We start from the raw sequence: 19,992 nt of genomic DNA, 5'->3' as shown, positions 1-19,992 counted from the left end.
AACTTTCTGGGGAGAGCACCGGAAGGGGAGCTGCGCCCTGCTCTGCCCAACTCACTGAGTGACCCCATGTGGGTCCAGGTTGGGCTTCCTTACCACCCCAGCCAAGCCTGCCCCCACTCCCCTCTGCCCTTCTTTGGGTCTGTACCTCCTCTTAAAATGAGGAGATGCATTTTTAGCTGTTATCTCCATCCCTATCCCCTTTTAAAGCTGATCAAAACCAGCCCACAATTCCCAGAGGCTTGTAGCCCAAGCTAATCTCAGACAAGAGGACAGATGCAATGGGCTAGTTATAGCTCCCCCTCAACCCTGTCTCTGCCCCTGGCCCCACCTAGCCCCTAGGCTATTTCTGTATCACCTCACCCCACCCCATGACCTTTGTTTCCGGGGATACAGACCATTCCCTCCAAACAACTTCCTTCTTTCCTTCTTCAGGCCTCAGCTTCCCCCCAATACTCCCAGGCTCTTCTGAAGAAAGGGTCCAGGTTTCAGGGGAGTCTGGAGGAGAGAGACTGGTCAGCCTTCTGGGCTGCAGCAGAACAAGTTGCAAGTACTGCAGTAATAATTTAAGTGAGACCCATTCTTCTACTTGCCTGGTCTGAAGTGTCGCCTGAGGAACTTGTTAAAATAGATAAGGCCTTCCCCCCAAACCTCCTAAACCAGAACCTACAGGGATCAGATATGGCAATCTTTTATTCCTTTAAAAAAAAAAACCATGAGTTAGACTCCAAGAGGAACTTCCCACATAGAGAAGATGAGCCTGGATAGGAAGGTCAGTCTTCTTCTCTGGGAGTTTCCAGGCCCCGGAGGGGATATCTGCCACCACAGGCCCACTTAAGATTCATTGAACCCTCGATTTTCACACATGGAGAAAAGAGAACAGGGTAAACAGGGATCTGGGGCCTCCACCCGCCACTCTGAGCATTTCTCCTAGAGTTCTGAAGATGGCAGGAGTGTAAGATTTTACTTAAAAACAAATAAACAAGCAAACAAAAGAGCAACAAAAAACATCTACAGATTAAAACAACAACAACAACAACAAAAACCTCATAAAGATCCAGGCAGTAGACTATCTGGGCCCTGATCCTAGGACGCCAGGGACCCCAAGGGGCTCGGCACTAAGTAAGGGTTCCGTCTGGTCTGCCCTAAATCCCTGCTGCTGCAGCTGCTATTTCAGTCTGCTCCCTCCGGTTGTGTGCTGGGAGTGGGGAGAACAGGAGGTCATCTCCTCAGCTGAGATTTCTGGGTGGGGGGAGCATTTCTAAAGGAAAGAGGAGGGAGAGTGGGGACTTCTGGCTTGCTGCCGGAGTTCTAGTCCTCTGGCCTGCTTTCTGGCCCAGGGGCCTGGATGCCCATTGGATATGGGGCACAAGGCTCCAACCCAATTCCACCAGGGCGCCTCAAGTTTCCACACCCACACATGGAGGCTGAGCTCAGCAGGACCAAGTACCTCCCTTTGGTCAGGGCTCTGTCTGAGGTCCCAGTGAAGGCTGGGATTTGAAAGCATAAATGGTTTCCCCTTATGCTCATGCTACACCAACCCCAAAGCCAAGGTTATAAACAAACTAAGGATATCTTGGGAGGCCCCTATTTCACCCCCCAACTTTCAGCAGCTGCCTCAGGCTGGCTCCAACCCTACCTGCCCTGCCTTGTCCTCCTGCAGCTGGGAGTGGGATAGAGGTTCTGCCAACACCGGGCACTGGGCCGTGTCCTCAGTTTCAGGGGGTGGGCAGACAAGGGGCAGCATTGAGCTCCTCCGGGCGGGGGGCCCAGAGTCCCTGCCTGGGCTGAGGGCCAGCTGAGCCCAGAAATAGCTGAGCCAGAACACCCCCTCTCTTTCTGAGCCCAAGAGAGGGGTGCATAAAGGGGGGCTTCGGGTCAGAGGTGTGAAACAATACCCCAAGCCTTCACTCTGAACCATCATGTGCCCTGAGATGCCTCACTGTCCCCTCTGCCCTTTATGAACCCATCTTCAGAATGGGAGCATCACCTCTGCTCTCCTCCTTCCCCAGGGCTGGTGGAAGAGCTTGAGATCATGAATGCAAAGAAAGCAGAAATCCAAGGAAGAACAAACCCCTACAGGGATCAAGGGGAAAGGTAGCTATGGTCCACTCTTCCCACCACTACATTTGACAAATGGAGATGCTGAGGCACAGAACCAGGAAAGGCTGTGCCCAAGATTACACAGTTGAGGAGCTGGCACTACAACTCAGGGATAGCTTCCTTCTGTACCTGGATCGGCTGGAGATGCAGGAGGAGCCCACAGTTTCCCAGGCCCTCTGTCAGATCCTCCTACAAGATCAAGGGCTCAAATATTCAAGCAGGAGACTCTACCCGAAGCAGTGACCCTGCCCCCTCCAACCCTGCTGGCAAGACCAAGGGAGGAAATGCAGCTGGGCCACAAGGCACTGATCCCAAGCAGTAGGATGACAGGCTGGCAGTGGCTAGATCCCCTGCATCCTCTCTCAGCATAAACCAGGCCCTGCTCCAAGCAGGGGCTCCTACTACCCATTGCCCTTGAGATGACCTTGGGATCAGTGGCATCTTTTTCAGCTCCAACTAAGGTGGACCCAAGATAATAATGGAACACTGGCAGGGCCAGGGCTAAATGCCAAACCAGCCACTTTCTGGGTCTCAGCTGTGCCTAAGACAACCTTGTCCCCCTCCTCACTCTCCTCATGGCAGCCTGAATGAACTGTGAAAACACAAATCACATTATATCCTTCTCTCACTCGTAACCCTCCAATGTCTCCCACTGCACTTCAATTAGAATTCATCCTCCTTAGCATGGCCTAAAAAAGCCTTGTCTAAGCTGGTTCACTGCCCTCTCCCCATCCCCCACCCCATCAGCCACACTGGCCTTCTTTCTGCTCCCTGAGCTCATTCCCACCTCAGGGCCTTTGCACCAGCTGTACCCTTGGCCTAGAATGCGCTTTCCCTAGATCTCTAAATGACTGCCTCTCCTGTCACTTGGGGCTCAACTCCAATCCTGCCTCCTCAGAGAGGCCCTCTCTCAGCACCCTGTACTCTCACACTCCTCCACTGAGCATCCGATCTGCCAAGCATCACTTAGCAGAACTGAAACTCCTTTTTCTATTTTCTTCCTTATTTCCTGCCATCTCCCTCAGTAGGATGTAAGTTCAGGAGGGTGGGGGCTGGGTCACATTCACCACCTCCCCCAGAACCTAGCACCAAGTCTGGCAAACAGCAGGCACTCTTTTAAATATTTGATGAATGAGCAACCTGGAGATTTTCATCATCACTGTTATGGGCAGGGGCTAAGAGACGTTGAGGAATATGCTTAGGGTCACAAAGCTAGAAAGAGGTAAGGCTGGCATTCTGCTTGGATGACATTGGACTGTCACAGGGATACCTTGTGTGGTGAATTCCATGTAGAGATCCAAACCAGGGACTATGGAAAGCCCAAGGAAAGGTCTGGAGCAGGGTGCCCAGCAAAGAGTGTTCCAGGGCCTGACACCTCTACAAGATAGAGGGGAGAATGCATGGGTACTGAGGCCTGTGTGTATGTCTGTGAGCAAGTATATGGTGCATGCATTTTTGGGCACAAACATACATGTACACACATACAAACACACATGAAGGGAGCTGGGCAGCCCCTCATGTCTACCCTGCATACCCCTAGGTGATGGGGTAGAGATGAGGAGCCCACAGGCCTAGGGATAGGTTCAGGCCAGCTAGACTGACATCACTGGGCAGCTGGGATTAAAATCATTCTGCCTTGAGAGAAGCCAAGAGCCAAAAACAGACAACTCATTGCTTCGGGTTACGGTGGGGGATGGGGAAGATAGGCACCCACACTGACCTAGTAGCATCAGGTGACTGCATGGGTTTGGGAGGAGATGGGGGAATACAGGCCCACTTGGTAGAAATGGGGATGCAGGAGGCAGAACTGAGGTGGGGAGCCCATCGTGTTAAGTACTACCGAGACCAGGCAAAATCTAAGAGCCTGTGGAATGTCCAAGGGTACTTAGAGGCCAGGCAGGCTAAACATAGACAGGAGTGGGATCAGAGAAAATCATTCTGGAATGTCATTATTGAAGCAAATCTGAGACTCGGGTTTTGCCTCCAAGGTGCTAGCAGAGTTTGGGGAAATGAAACCGCTCTCTGGCCTCATTTCCCCGTATACGTCAGAGATTCCAAACCATTGCCAAGTCTTGGACTTTGATCATATGATGGCGCTGTGGATCCTACCCAGACTCCCACATATGTGCACAACATTTTGAGTATTTTTGAGAAGCCCATCCATATGCCTTGGGTATGAACTCCACAAAAGGGACAGTCTTTGAAGATCTCCCACCTCTGCATACTGGATACTCACAGTGAGTTCAAGTACAAGCAAGGGCTACTTGCAAGGCAAAGGAAATGCTGGAAGCCTTTCATTGTCAGAGCTATTCCATGCCCATTGGGAGCCCACTCTGGACATCCCCATTAGTCCCACTATCCTTCCCAGAACTCTTACTACATGGACTCCCTAGCTTACCCAGATTTTTGCACATGAGCTGAGATTGTCACACATACACGAAATCTATCATCTTAAATAAGATGATCAGTGAAAAGAGCTGGCGTGTGCTAAGTGCTCAGAATGGGCTTTGGCCAGTTGTGTCCCGTGCTATTCATGGGGCCCCAGTTAAGCTCCAGGACTCCCCCAGGAAAGGGCTGGGCCACTGACACCAGGAAGCTCACAGGCAGACCCCTCGGTGGAGACCCTGTCCCCCATGCTCACCATGTTCGCCCCCTAAGCCTCTGCCAGTCAAGGAGTCTGGAAGTCAGAGCTCTAAGCACTGTCTCTAGGCACAGACCAGCCTGGTGACATGCCTCTTAATGTCCCAACTGCTTGGGGCAGGCAGAATAACCAGGATAATAGGAAGGGGTTGTCTACCCAGGAGTCTTGGGAACCTCCCTGCCTCCATTCCTCAAGGTGACCTTAATCCCTCCAAACCCACTGTGTCTGCCCAACTTGGAGCACCTCATACAGCAAAAGGGTCTCAGACTGGGAGTCCAGGACAGTGGGTCAGTGTCCTAACTGTACAGTCAGGAAGACCTGCCTTCAACCCCCAGCTCTGCTGTCCACAGGCTCTGTGACCTCGGGAAAGCTGCCCACCTCTCTGAGCTTCAGCACCCTCCTCTGTAAAATGCGGGGTGCTAAGAGCATCTGCCTCGCGGGGCTGCAGAGATGGTGTGGGTGCAGCACTCAGCTCAGAGCCAGGCACAAGTGCTCAGGGAGAGGTGGCAATCATTGCTTCCCAGAACCCTCTCAGGCTGCAGAGGAAAGGGTGGGCTGCCCTCACTAGGAATGGAATGTGCAGAAGAGCAGCACAGGATGTTCAGTGGGCCCTGCAGACACTGGCTCCTGGCAGCCTGTCAAGTGGCTTCCGAGGCAAGGGCTTCAGGGGCCCAGCCTGAGGGTGGAGGCAGGAGAAGGGTTCAATCTGGGGCCCAGGAGGCTGGCCAGATAAAGTGCCCCACCCTTACCTGAAGCAGGTGAGGCCCCTCCAGTCTGGCACCACCAACACTCCCAACCCCAGGCGAGGCTCCCTCCTCATGTCCACCTCAAGGCAGAAGAGCAACTCTAGGTGCAGGTGCAGGGCCAGGGCCCTGGACTTCCCCGAAAATATGCCTGAACCCCTCAAGGGGGTGCCAGCCCATGGTTATCAAGGAGCCCAGCATCACCATGCTTTCTTCCACTCAGTTTGGGCCCTTGGGGAACCAGCTTTGCCTTGAGTAGTGAGCATCTGGACGGCCTTCTCTTTCTCATGGTTGGGTAGGCAGAGGTCCTCAGGGCCGGGTGCACATTTGCATCTTATCTGCATGTACCCCTCAGCCTGCTGGGATTCTCAGGGGCCTCTGGGCCCAGCTCTGCAAAGGTCCTTCCTTGACATCTTCCAACAACAACGTGCTTCTCTCCCCACCCACCAGCCACTTGGCACCCTCCTTTGCTTAGCATTTGCATACATCTGCATACCAGTTTGGAGGCCTCTCAACCCTGATGAAATTCCTGTCTGCTGTCAAATCCCAAGTCAAGTTTATAGCTGGGGCTCAATCCCCAGCTGGCTTCCAGCTGGGGGGATGAGCCCTCTGCTATCTGGGACAACAAGGGACTCGGCTGCTCTGGCTAAGAGACCGGCCATTGCTCCGTCTTCCTGAAGCTTCATAGGATACCTGGGACTCACTCAGCTTCTTGAGCCCCATTTGACCTATGAGCCCGCAGACCGAGAGCAGAATACCAAGAACTATAATGGACTAAGCAAGCAAAGTCCTCCCAGTCATCCCTGCGTCAGCTAACACGCCTGAGGGTGGATCTGGGGCCTCCGTCTCTGAGCAGCCGCTGCCCACCCCAGCCCCCAGTCTGGCTCAACAGCCAGGAGAGATGAACCAAGAAACCTCATCCTCCTTTCTCTCTGCCCAAGTTTTATTTAACTCCTATTCCCTAGATCCTCACATTCTGTCTGCCCCCACCCCCCCAAAACCCCTCTATCTCTCTGCATCTTCCCCTCTGACCTTTCCCCCACCCCCTCCCCAACCTCATAATGCTGTTGCCCCACTTGACCCCACCCCTACAGGGTACCCTGTCATCCTCCTCTCCCCCTCTCCTCACCTGTTCCTGTCTCTGCTTTAGGACTTCAGCACAGGGTCTGACCAAGGTTGTGGTCTCCTTGAGGCAGGATAAAGGCAAGCAGCATGTGCATGAAGCCAGCAGGTGTGAAATGGGCTATAGGAGGCTGTGCCACTGTGACCATCCGAACCCATCATTGAGAGAGTCCCTCCTATTCAGCCATAGCCCATTGCCAGAAGATGTGGGACCTGGTCAACAGCCTCACACCTTGATGGCAAGCACATGGGGTGATGGCAAGCACAAAGGGGTAGGAGAGAAAGAGAGGAGTCAGGAATGACAACAGCATCTGGGCCCTGAGCTCTGGGGAGCTCAGAGCCATTCCTGAGATGGGGAAGACTGGACAGAGCAGGTCTAGGGAGGAAGATCGGGATCTCCGCTTTGGACAAGTTGAGTTTGAAGGGTCTATGAGACACGACAGTTGAGATGTTAAAAAAGCTACTGGAGCTCAGAAGACAGCTCAAAATTGGGGGTACAAATGTGGGAACTGGCAGCACGTGGGAAGGTGTAGCCACAGGACCAGATGAGGTCGGCACAGGAGTGGAAGTAGAGGGAGACATCGGGCCGTGCAGGGACTGAGTCCTGGGACACCGCCATGTGCAGAGGTGGGGGCGGGGCAGAGCAGAAGGAAACAGTAGGATCAACCACGAGGCCAGAGGCAAACAAGAAAGGATATGTTGGAAGTCAAAGAGAATATTTCAGGAATTGGGAGAAACTGAATGTGTCAGATGCTTCAGATGGGGACTGAGACTTGGCCACTGAGGATAGCAACATGGAGGTCCATGGTGACCTTGAGAAAAGCAGTCAGCAGAACGGAGTGAAAGCCCATTTGGAGTGGAGTCTAGAGAGAGAGTGGAAGGAGAGGACCAGGAGATAATGAGTCCTAACAACCCTTCTGGGGAGCTTGGCTACGAAGGAGAGTAGAGATGCAGCAGCTGCTGGACGGAGAACACAAGAGAGCCACCTTGTAAGACAGAAGAAACAAGAGCAAGGGTCTACTGATGGAAGGATCCAGTACGGAAGGAACTGACAAGGCAGGAGGGGACCCTGGCTGCATCAATGCCCTCGAGCAGGCACGGTGGGGGACAGTGTATCGTGCACAAGGAGAGGGGCAACCTTAACCAGAGAAGGCCTCACCCCCAGGGACAGGAAGCAGGAGAGCCATGGGGGCAGGAGCCGGTAGAATGTCACACTGCAAGTCTGGGAAAGTCCCTATTGCTTCTGTTTTCTCAAAGAAGTAGGGAGCAGGATCATCAGCTGAGAGGGAGGATGGGGAATGAGGAGCAAGGATTGAGGGTAGCAGACAAAGTGTGAAATAGTCAGCTGATAGTGGGAAAGGAGATGGCCTCAGGACCTATGGTGGGAATGCCGGACAGCGCTAAGGATTCACCTGAAGCTCACAGTTTTGAGGCAATTTCAAGTGAGACAGGTCTGGGTTGTGGATTTTCTCAGCCCTGCTCAGCTGTTCAGGGGCAGATGTAGGGCGGGCTGGGTGGCTGAACGTTGGATTTAACCAGGGCTGGGGTTTCACCAAGAAAGTGTGAAGAAGGGGCACCTGGGTGGTTCAGACGGTTAAGTGTCTGCCTTCAGCTTGGGTCATGGTCCCAGGGTCCTGAGATCAAACCCCACATTGGGCTTCCTGCTCAGTGGGGAGTCTGCTTCTCCCTCTCCCACTCCCCCTGCTGGTGTTCCCTCTCTTGCTGTGTCTCTCTCTGTCAAATAAATAAATAAAATCTTTAAAAAAAAAAAAAAAAAAAAAAGGCATGAAGAAGTAAATGAGGTAAGGGAGTTGGGGATCCACACAGAAGGCGTTATTCTGAATTTTAGAGTGGCCCTGGGCTGGTGCTCAATCTCCCTCCCCTGTTGGTGCCTTAAAGCCCCCCACCCATTCCCTGCTGTGAGTCATGAGTGGCCTTTCCTCTGCCCTCATCCTAAAATGAGCTTCTGAGAGGGCGGCCACAGGCGGCCACCAGCACCTGAGGAATGAGCTTCCCATACACCGTTCCTCTGATCTGAAGAGTAACGTGGATCCCACATACTCAAAACTTCATCCTCTGTCACCACCAACTCCATTCCCACCATGCATTCCCTCTACATGCCATACAGAGCAGCCCCAAATTCAGTGCCCGCCCTCTCGTCCTGGGCCACGTCATGGCAGTCGGACTGGTCCTTATCCACCACACTGGCCCTGCCAATTCCCCTCCATCTTCTTCACACACACCTATCCCATTACTCTCCTCTCTGAAGACCTTGGTGGCTCCCAGTTCTTTGGAGAAAGGGCCAGCTCATCAGCCCACATTCCAGGCCCCACTCCCTTTCTTCCTCTCTTGGACCCCTCCATCACCTCGCCCCTCACTACTTCCTGCCCCCAGTTGTGGCTCACCCCCACACCACCCCTGAGGTTGGGAGATCCTTGAAGGCCTCATCAGTGACTGCTGAATCACCCTTCTCCAGTACATGGTCTGAAGTACGAGCTCAGTCAGTTTTGCTGACCTGGTGTGTGGATGACCAGGTGGGTGAAGCTTCTGGAAGTGGAAAGAGAGAGGAATGGAGTGAAACAAAGGGATTCTTTAACCAAGTGACCTCACTTAGCTGACCGCCTATTATAGGACTCCTGATGAGAGAAGCATTGAGAAGGAGGCAAACATCGCCTATGGGATACTCTTGCCAACAAATGTTTAAGGTGGATCTACTTGTGAGCAGGCAACAAGACAAATTCAGAATGTGGGACATTCTATAGGAAGAGTGTCAATTAAAAATGACAACGTGACAAAAGACCGGGGCGGGGGAGGGAAGGCAGGGCAATCGTTCCAGATCAAAGGAGACATAACTAACTGTGATGTGTGATCCTTGAACAAAATTTGTTTTTAAAACAGCTAAAAAGGACATTACTGGTACAATAAGAGGAATTCGAGTATGGATTACATACTAGGTTAAACTTTATCATGGTTAAACTTCTTGAGTATGACAATATATAGTCATTATGTAGAAAAACGTCCTCGTCTCAAGAAACTCATGCTGGATTATTCAGAAGTGAAGTGTTAGGGTATCTGCAACTTACTTTCAAAAGATTCAGAGAGAGAAACACAAACGTCGGTAAAATGTCAACAGTGGGTAGATCTAGGTCTCTAGGGGAAGGGTATATAAGTGGATGTTCATTGCACTACCAGGTGTGATGAGACAAAAAATTAGGGGGGAAGGAAAGGAGTGGAGCGACACACTCCAAAGAGGGAAGCTCAAGGCCCCACTTGCCTGGACACAAGGCAGAGAGGCAGTCCTGCATTCCAGCAGGCCATGGCTGGATGCTAGGGTCAGCTGGGGCCAGGCAGGCACAGCCCTGGAGTGGCTCACCACCTAAAAAGGGTCAGCTCCCAAGGAAGACTTACCAGCGAGCAGACACACTTTGAAGGACGAGGGCCCTACAGGAAACAACCAGGTCCCAGGGAGACCAGCAAGGCAGCCCTGCCCTACCTCTGCCTGAGCTGTGGCAAGAAGCCAGGTGCAGCCCAGGCTCACCACTCCCCCCAAACACCCCTCCAGGGGCGACAGTCTGAGTGTATCCTCCTGTATGAGGAGCCAGTCTAAATATGGAGCCCCAGACATAAGATGCCGCTCAAAACAGATTTTCCTGGAAAAGACCATCTGGCAAAGGATGTCTAGAACATCTTCTGTCATGGGAGCCAGTGTCATTTTCCTGCAAGCAAATGTCCTGAATGGGAATGCCTTGATCCCACCTCTCTAGAAGACCCTAGCTTAGTGCCTCAGTCTCCCCCAAGGTGACTCCCTTGCTCCAGACGGAAAGGCACGCAGTCACCTCCCTCCTAACTTGCATCTCAGAGAAGAAGAAAATGAGACTGGGGACAGAGGTCCAAGCAGCAAACAGTTCTGCTTAGGTACAAATCCTCATTCTGCCACTTACTAAGTGACGCTGAACAGGCAACTTCTCCCTGAGCTTCAGTATCCACCTCCACAAAATGGGAATACTAGCAGTATCTCCCTCTAAAGCCGGGTGAATGAGAGTACTTAGCCAGTGGAAGTGCTCTATATACGGAAGCTCAGCAGGGTCATGTCCCCTGCTCAGAGACCCTCTCACTGCTCTCAGTATATCTCCCTATACATTGGAGAGAGGGAGCTCTTGGGTGGGCAGGTCCCTCCTCCAGAGATAGGAGGTGAGCAGGGGAGGACAGCTGGCCCATCTTACTGATTCAGAGATCCCAGGTCACAGAACTTGTAGCTTCCCTGCGAGGCAGGGCTTCTAACCTTCCAGATGGGGATGGAGAATGGCTGTATTTGCTCAAGGATAGGGGTTGGGCTTGGAGGTAGTCACAATGCCCCTTACCCTCTCTCCTTCAAGCTGCCTGAATACCCCCCAATAAGTTGTTCTTGCATGCTGAGTCTGGAAGGAGTTAGGGAAACCTAAGAAAGTTCAAACGCCTCCCCTTAGACCCAGGCTGCCCATCTGCCCTGGACAAACCCTGAGCCCTCTCCCTGCTCTCCATTCACCCACCCACCAAGCTCAGCCTGGCCTATCCTGAGCCTGCGAAGAATTTCAGACCCACTTCCATTGTGGCTACCGCTTCTGTTCCTAGTTTCCTTCCAGGGTCGCCCCCCCCCAAGATGGCCCCAAGACAAAGGGGTAGGCTGGAGCAGTGCCCCCCCCAGGGGGGGGGGAGCCTGAGTGGAGACAATGTCCCTAGCTCTGATTCAGGGAGTCCCCAGATTTCTCCAGGGACAGCAACAGTCAGAATACCTCCTCTTAGGAGGGGTCCAGCTGGGCAGGGTGGTCCCCACATCTGGATTCCCTGCCCCAACCCAGCCCCAGCAGCGGGCTCTAAGGACCCCTCCCTCCCTGCGGCTGCCACGGCCATTATGGGCCTTCTCAGCCTTGCCCGCTGCCTGCCACGCCCCCACACAAGCCCCCTTTCTAGCAGCAGAGTCCAGAGCTGGGAAGGTCTGGCTGACAAGCCAGGCTGTCAAAGTTAGGAAACTGGAAACAAATAAATCCTCAAAGCTGCTCCGTGGTAAAGGTAGCTGCCAGCAGGCCCCGGCAACCACCCAACCCCCTGGGTCCCCTGCCACCAAGCTGCCATTGGCACCCCATCAACACACACATGTAGCTTAGATTATACAAAAGGGGGGGATCGGCAGGCAGAGCCCAGAAGGCAATCACCCCGCCTGGCCCTGACTGGCCCTGCAGGCTGGCCTGGGGTTCTCTGGTAGCCCCCCCTCTCCCTGGCCCAGACCTGGCCATCCCCGGGCTTCCTCTCCCAGCCCCATCTCCATGACAACCGTATCCTTCGGATGCTCCAGCCGCCACGGAATTGATCTCAAAATGTAGCTTTGTTAGCAGACCCCGGCGGGCATGGAGGGCGGAGGGCGGCGCCCTCCGGCATGCGTTTCCCCCCAGCAACCCAGCTGGCCCCCAACCCCACTTTGGGAGAGGCGGGGTCCCGGGAACGAGGGCCCTTGGGACCAGGTGGCCCCGCGGCCCCACTTACCGCTCCTGGTCCCAGTCGCTGGGTCCAGCCTCTCACGGCGGTGCCATGCGGAGGCCTCTGCCGGACTGACCGTCCCGCTCCGCCTCCGCCTGTAGGGACTCCCCGCGCCCGCTTCAGTCCCTTCAGGTGTCAGAGCCGAGGCTGTTGGAGAAGCTGAGCAGAGATGGGGGGACGGACGGCAGGAGGGAGGGAAGGGAAGGAAGGAGAGAAGGAGGGAGGGAGGAGCGGGAAGGGCGGGGAAGGGCGGGGGAACTGCAGGCGGGCGGGTAGCGGGAGCAGAGCCCGAGGCGACAGCGACCACTCTGGCTAGCCCGCCAGCCACACCTCCGCCCCCAGGTCCCCACTGTGTGCCCTGACCCGGCCAGGGAGGGTGTGGCCAGCCCCTTCCCGTACAGCCCCGCGCCCCGGCCCTTTAAGAAAGTGGGGGAGGGGAGCGCTGCGAGGTTCCGCACCAGCCCCCCCCTCGCCCAGCGGGGCCCCAGCTGTCCTCTAACCCTGGGTCAGACCCAGCCACCGCTCCCCCCACCCTGCGCTGCAGGACCCTTAGCCTCAGACCCCCAGGCTTGGCTCAGCCCTCCTCCAACTGAAGGAGGAAACAGGTCCTTGTCCTGCTCCAAAGGTCTGTTCCTCCACTAACTCTTTGCCCTCCTCTCCCCACACAAGCCTGGAGACATCCTACCTGGGGTGGGGGAAGAGGTGGACCATCTCAGAGATCGGTAAACTGAGCCTGCCCTACCTACCTACCTACTGAGACAGAGAGACAGACAGACCTGAGCCATGGGGTGAGAAGGGGGGGTGAGGACAGAAGATCAGACAAAGCAGAGAGAACCTGAGGGAGGAAGAGGGGAAGGGTGGATCCAATCAAGAATGCAGACTGCCAGCACCAGGTCAGGGGGATAGGCTGCCTAGGCAGAGAGATACAGATGCTGTGGGCTGTGAAAACCATCTCCGCAGAACCTGCCCCACAGTTCCCCTCATGCTGATCACCACCTTAAAGACACCCCCCCACCCCGCCCAGGATCCTAGCTCTGAAGAACAAATGTGAGAGGAATGCACCTGGACTAGACACCCAGAAGGACTTCCTAGCCTTGAATCTCCTGCAAGGCAAGAAGTCACCTCTCACATAGGTAATAATGGGCCCCCACCTGTAGGGATCTACAGAGACCAGAAGCTGTGGGAACAGGGGAGGGTGAGCAGGTCCAGTTCCACTAAAGAGGGAGATCAGGGTAGAGTCAGCCCTACCACAGAAAGCCACTTTCTACAACTTTCCTTCCACTCCAGCCCCAGGAGCTGTTCACTGCACTGGGCTCCTTGCCATCTCTAGATCTTTGCAGATGTTCCACCCTCTGTCTGGTCAGGCCTTGATCCTGCTGTGCCTGTTGAACTCCTACCCAGGCCTCAAATCCCTGCTTAAATGCCCCTTTCCCAAAGAAGCTTTCTCTGACCTTCTTTTTACCCATACACACACAGAATTAGGGGCCCTCTTAGGGAGCAGAGGGTGAGAGAGGGAGAGGATTTGCTGATCTATTAGGGGTGTCTAAGCTGTGCAGGATGGAGTAATTGGAGATGCAAGGTACAAGCTGTGATTAGTCTCCTCCCTCTTCAAGCAGGGCCGCAGCTGAAGCTGGGGTGTCACCAACCATGGTGACATGGTGACACCTTCATTATTAACTGTACATCCACCATGTGCCAGAGTCCACAGTACATGCCTTCCATGTGTTACATTTAACCCTCAGAACAATCCTATAAACCATTTTACAGATGAGAAAGCTGAGACCAAAAGTACTGGCCACTTGCTTAAGGTTCCAGGAGGTCTGATCCTGTGGACACAGCTCGGCAGTTGAGAAACCACTCGGCCCACAACTCTTTGCTGCCCATCAAACCCGAGGAGATTGCCACAGAGCCCAGAAACAAGGGGACCACCCTATTTCAAGTGCCCAGGATCTTTTTGGAGGGCACAGAGGGAACATGGTTTCCATGCTGTCCTGCCCTCTAACCTTCTGCCCTCTGCTACCTGTAGGTAGGGATGGGGGGCAACCAACAGGAACCATGGGCAAAGAAGGAGTCACAGGGCTGTTTCCACATTCCCCATGCTCAGGACCCATGACCTCAAGTCACAGCTGGACAACATTTCTGAGCCTCCACTTCCTCAACTATGCAGTAAGGATGGTAATATCCCTCTCTTGTGGGGCTGGGGTGGGATGAAAGGAGCTGTTATGCTCAGTGCCCACCCACCCACCCAAGACCTGGCACCCGAGGCACTCAAAGGGCTGTGGTTATTCCAGCTGTAATGAGGGACTTGCTCATGGAATAATTGTTTACTCTCTGTCCACCTAGATGGACTGTGAGCCCCCTGAAAGCAAGGTCTTTCTTGTTCACAAGGTATGCTCAGTACCTAATGCGATAGATACCTCTATGTGGAAGGAAAGAAAGGAGGCAGGGAGGGAGATAGAGCTGTCTCCCTGCTTCATTTGCCACAGAACCCCATCCCTCGCCTGGGTCTGCTCCTCATGATAGGCAGCTCTGGGAGCCTGTTGCACTGGGCACGAGCTGGCCAGGGCCAGAGGCCTGGGTTCTGATCTAACCTTGTGGCTTCCTAGCTGTGCAACCACAGGCAGCTAGATCTCCTCCCTGAATCTCACTTAACCATGTAATGTGCAACTAGCCCAAAGGGCTTGAAGGGCTGTCACGAGCCCACGGATGGCCTCTGTGTGATAGGAGCACTGGACACAAGAGAGAGATTTACTGTGTAGCTACTTTCCCTTGTAGCTACTTTCGCCTCCTGGAAGAGTACAGTTTCAGCTAAAAGCACTACATTCCTCAGCCTCCCTCCAGCGCAAAAAAGAATCAGCAGCTTCTCCCGCTTCCTCCAAGTGACACCCTTTCCTTCTCCCCGACCTTTCCCTGCCCACCTGAAGGTGATTCGCAGGAAGGCAGGTGCTAGAGGCTGAACAGAGGCAAGGGGCCCAGTTCCCAGCCCATGCAGCCCAGCACAGCCTGCCAGGGGGAGGCCTCTACCTGACCTCCTGCCTCCCCAGACCCAGGCAGGGCCTCCTCCTCTTCCTCACCCTGAACAGAGTGGTGCATCCAGGGAAGAAAAGAGGCCAGGACCCGAGACCCGGCACCAGGAGAAAGGCATATGGGTCCAGAGGGGGTTTGGCCCAGAGAGCTCCTGCAACACCCAGGGCTCCCATCTTCCAGCTGGTAGACTGAGGCCAGGGAATGAGAGGCTGGATCGGGATTCTGCAGGCCAATCCTGGAGGACTCAGTGAGCACCTGCTGTGCACCCAGCTACGCTCCAACCCTGCCCGTGCCCCTTTGTCCCCAAGATAAAGCCTCCAGCCCACCTGTCCAGTGTTCTCTCTTGACACCTCACACTTCAAATGTGATGCTCTAGGACCCCACCCACCTTAAACACCACAACCATTTCTAATAACCTCACTTTGCTTATGCTGGTCCCCTGCCTAAGATGCCTTCTCTTCATTCACTCTCTCTTGCTAATTCCTCCCAACTCTCCAGCCCCTTCGAGCTATTGGGCCTTTCGTTTTCCCCCATTATAGCAAAGCTCTTTGAAGAAGTTGTCCATGCTCTCCAATTTCTTTCCCATTCTCTCTTGAACTCACTTCCATCTGACTCTCATCCTCTCACCCACACTTATTCCACTGACGCTGTTCCTCAAGGTCACCAACACAACTAATGAGTACAGATGTACAGGTTGGACACTGTGCCAAGGCACCTGGGGTCCATAAGGGGCGGAGAAGGAGCAGAAATCCAGCTGTGCCTGGTACAAGGCTACATCATGCTGGGAAGAGACACCTTTTCTTTTACACTGAGGTATCTCCCTTTTGTGTGCCTGCACACTGGGTCCACCTAGAAGAGCTGCCTCTCTCTCCTGTTTGTACAAAGGGATTAGATATACTGACCGGGGCCTGGTCCCTAGTGACCACTGTGATGTCAAATCCAAAAGTCAATTCTCATACCTCATCTTAACTTATTGGCAGAATCTGCCACACTAGATCACCCTCCCTCCTTGAAGTTCCTCCTGCTGGCTTCCAGGATGCCTGTTGCCCTCCAGTATCCCTGCCTGTACCTTGTAACCTTTTCAGCTGATTCCCTATGAGATCTACTTTCAAAACACATCTCCAATTGTCCACTGCCCATCAGCTGGCAGCAGCCACCATCGCCTCTCACCAGGATTGTTATTGTCTTCTTCTCAGTGGTCCCCCTGCTTGCACCCCATCCCACTACTGATATTCCCAACATGTCACTAAGAGTTAAAGCAAAGCCTTACAATGACTACAGGTTCCTACATGATCTGGGCCCCACTACCTGTCTGACCTCACTCCTTTCTAGCCACAGGGGCCTCCTCGCTGATCCTCTAACACATCAGGCTCATTCCCACCTCAGGGCCTTTGCACTTGCTATGCCCTCTACCTGAAACTCCTCCCCCAGGCAGCTGCATGGCTTACTCCTCACCTCCTTCAGCTCCCTGCCTAAAATACCACCAGTCTCCCCTTGGCCTGCTTGTTTTTCCTCCAGAACATAGATTTATATCCTACATACCTACTTGCTTATTCTGGTTATTATCTGTCTTTCTTACCACTACTATCATCACTAGACTGTAAGCTCCAGGAGAGCTGGAAATCTGTTCACCTCTGTACACCCAGGGACTAGAACATTGCCTGGCACATAGCATGTACTCGGGAAAACGCTCAGATAATGAGCACAGCAGCAGATAAAGAAAGAAAATAACTACAGATACTAATATGTACTCTGAAAAAAAGAAAATGGGGATGTGACGACCCCTAGCTAGAAGAGTGGGAGCGCCTTCAGCCAAGTGGCCAGAGGAGGCCTTGCTAAGGATGGGTCCCCAGACTGGGCACATGCCCTCTGGGCTCACACAGCACCATCTCCCCCATCACAGCACACCTCACTGTGCCATTACTGTCCAGACTGGATAGTCCATAAGGCTAAGGACCCTTCCCACTCTTCTCTGGGTTCCCACTTCTTCCAGAGCCCAGAGCTAGCATACAGTAGGCACTCAAAGGGTCATAAAGCCAAAGAACGGATGGATGAGAGGTCATGGTCAGATCCATGCATGAGGACACGTGTGACGGAACCCATATTAGGGAAGCTGTGCGGTGAGGGAAAAGCGGGAAGCCACAGAGGCCTCGGGTGGAATCCTCGGAACCTCGGGATCTTCTCTGTATAATCCCCCACATTACCTAAGACTTCTATGTTAGCTGAGAGGGAGTGTGGGGAGGAAAAGCCATTCTCACTGGCCATCCCGTGGCCAGGACGATGATGATTCACCCATATGTTCAACAAACCTTTACTGAGCAACTCCTGCCTGTCCTGTGCCAGGCTGCTGGAGGAGAGGGGCGGGCCCAGACCTCCGCAGCTCACAGCCTATCAGATGATTTCCCAGAGGAAACACCCCTGTAGGTTGAGCTTCCAAGAGCAAGCGACTTGTCTGCTTCACCCTAATCATCACGAAATGAGATCAATTTTTAAATACGAGTTTTAGGAGTCTCCTACCTACTACCTCCCCAGACTTTGAACTCCAAAGGACAGGAACTGGGTCTTGCTACTGCTGGATCCCCTAGCATCAAGCACGGGCCTGGAGCGTTGTTGGAGCTCAATACATACTTGCTGAATGCACGGATGAATGAAGGAATGAGTGGGAGGATATAAGCAGGACCTGCGGACAGCAGAGATTTGGGCTTGCAGCCAAGTGAAGGACACGTGGGGGAAAAGGCCACAACAGCTGAGCAGGCCTGAGATGCTGGAAGGTCTTCGGGAGAAGAGCAACGCCAGGGGCAGGAGGGAAAGGACAGGGGAGACTGCTCAACCTCCAAGAGTTGCCTGTCCTACCCCCACCACCCAGCAAACAGGGCCCTGCCAGCACTAGTCCAGGGCTAGTGGACAAAATCCCATAAGGAGTGCCAGGGACTTGGAGTACCTAGAGCCAGCCGGCTGTGGGCCCAGGGCACAGGCAAAGCCTGGCCCAGAACTTTGTCTGAAGGCCTTTGTGGGCCTCTGGGAGCCTGTCCAGGAGGATGCCGGGAACTGGCTAGGGTGTTATGGGGTGAGCACTGTCTTGCTTCCGGAGGTCCAGCTGACCCTCCAAGCCTGGGTTATGGGGATTAGCAAGAGGATCTCTGTCTGACGCCCAAATCCTTATCCTTGGAGAGAAAACACCACCTTAACCCAGGAAGTCCTGGCTCCTAGGATTAGAGTAGCCAATGGATCTCATCCTGGTAACTGAGACCCAGGGAAGAGGCAGCTCCGCTGGAGGATGCAGAAAGTTCGGGTTGAAGTTGACCCTCCCCTCACCCAGCTTTCGTCACCAACCTCCCCTTCCCCATTCTCAGGAAGCCTAGCGGCAGAGAAGAGGGAACACGCGGACTCCTGGCCTGGGAGGCGCCTCCAGCCCCAAATTCCCGGGAGGGCGTGCTCAGGACTCCTGCGAAGCCCAGGAGGCTCTCTGCTTCCCTCTGCTGGCCGCATCCAGAATTACCAGAGCGTCCGGCATCACCAGGCCAAGCCGGGTACCTGGGTGCTCCGTGGCGGGCAGCCCCCCTCTCAATCTTTCATCAAGAGAAGAGACTAGAGATCATATGGGTCATCCCCCTGCCTCAGCACCAGGCCCAGCCGTGCCCCGAGGTCCAGCCGCAGGCCCTCTCTAACCGGCCTCCGTGCTCGGATGTTCGCTCCTTCTGGCAGTCCCTTACCAGGTCCAACCTGAGTATTTTCTCAACTTGACCCAGGCTGTCTCCGAAGGCCACGCTCTTCCAAAATACGGACGGAAAACTGAGGCTCCACCGACTATGCCATAGTGACCCAGGCCCCGTCTTCTTTGGAACTGAGGGGAATGCAGATACCTCCCCCCACCGCAGCCGGTAAGGATGGAGTCTAACCCGCCAAGATCCGACAGGCCGCCCTGCCCAACCCCTTCCGGAGCCCTTATTTAAGCAGTCCAGCCAAGAATGAGCTCTTTTGGGGTCAGGGCGTCACCTGCTGGTGGCTATGAGAACTGCACCTGCCCCGCTAGGCACAACCACTGGCCAGAAAAGACCTCCGATAATAATCCAAGCAGCTGATTTTTATTAAGAGTGTTCCGTGAGCCAGGTTCATACTGAGTTCTTGGCATTATCTCACTTCACACATTATCTCATTTCATCCACACAGAAACCAGAGGAGGTAGACAGCATTCACTCCATCTCACCTATGAGGACCTTGCAGCTGGGAAAGTTAAGTGTCCTACCCCAGAACACACCTCTAGCAAGTGGCAGAACCCAAGGAGACCTCGTTTACGTGCACTGGGGCAGGATGGAAATGACAGACCAGGAGTTAGCTCTTTGGGGAAGAGCTCCGCCATCCTACTTCCCACCCAAACTTGGGCACAATCCATCTCAGCCTAGCTTGCTCCTGGCAGAGCTGGATCCGTCTGGCCTGCACCAGTAGGGTCCATGCCCCTCTCCCCTGACAGAGTGAGAGCTTGTGTAGTGCAGAGCCAATGCAAATCTGCTCCCCTTTCCCCTCCATGCAGCACTAATAATTGACTGCTCGCCTCCCCACCCCAACTTGAGACTGCCTCTGGGGCCACCCATTCCACACACGTTGCAGACCCTACATTCAGCCTCTTCCTCACTTCCCAGTTCATGAGCTGCAGCAGGTACGGTGTAAGTGGTAGCAAGGGACAGAAACCAGCTTCCAAAAAAAGAGGCTTAAGTGAATGAAAAATCCCAGGACCAGAGCCAGCTGCAGGTAGTACTGTCTCTAGGCTCCCAAATGTCTTTCTCCAAACCTGTAGCCCAGTATTCCTCTATGTTGGCTCCATTTCCAGGCAGGCTCTTCCCACAA

The 19,992-nt window shown here is 54.0% G+C and overlaps 1 protein-coding gene across 2 annotated transcripts in view; it reads right to left on the bottom strand.

The window, feature by feature from the left end:
* PSD2 (pleckstrin and Sec7 domain containing 2) overlaps positions 1–19,030 on the bottom strand; it is a 55,922-nt gene extending 36,892 nt beyond the window's left edge. The window contains exon 1 of one of the 2 annotated variants that reach the window (XM_059174758.1): positions 18,861–19,030. The gene's annotated coding sequence lies outside the window, so the exon portion shown is untranslated. Of the gene's footprint in view, positions 1–12,126; positions 12,483–18,860 lie in introns of those variants that run through there. The other variant, XM_059174759.1, reaches the window with a different exon arrangement.
* Positions 19,031–19,992: the final 962 nt, after the last annotated feature.

Source organism: Mustela lutreola, chromosome 5 (genome assembly GCF_030435805.1).
Source record: "Mustela lutreola isolate mMusLut2 chromosome 5, mMusLut2.pri, whole genome shotgun sequence".
NCBI classification, from domain to species: Eukaryota; Metazoa; Chordata; class Mammalia; order Carnivora; family Mustelidae; genus Mustela; species Mustela lutreola.
This window is presented reverse-complemented; position numbering and strand designations above follow the sequence as displayed.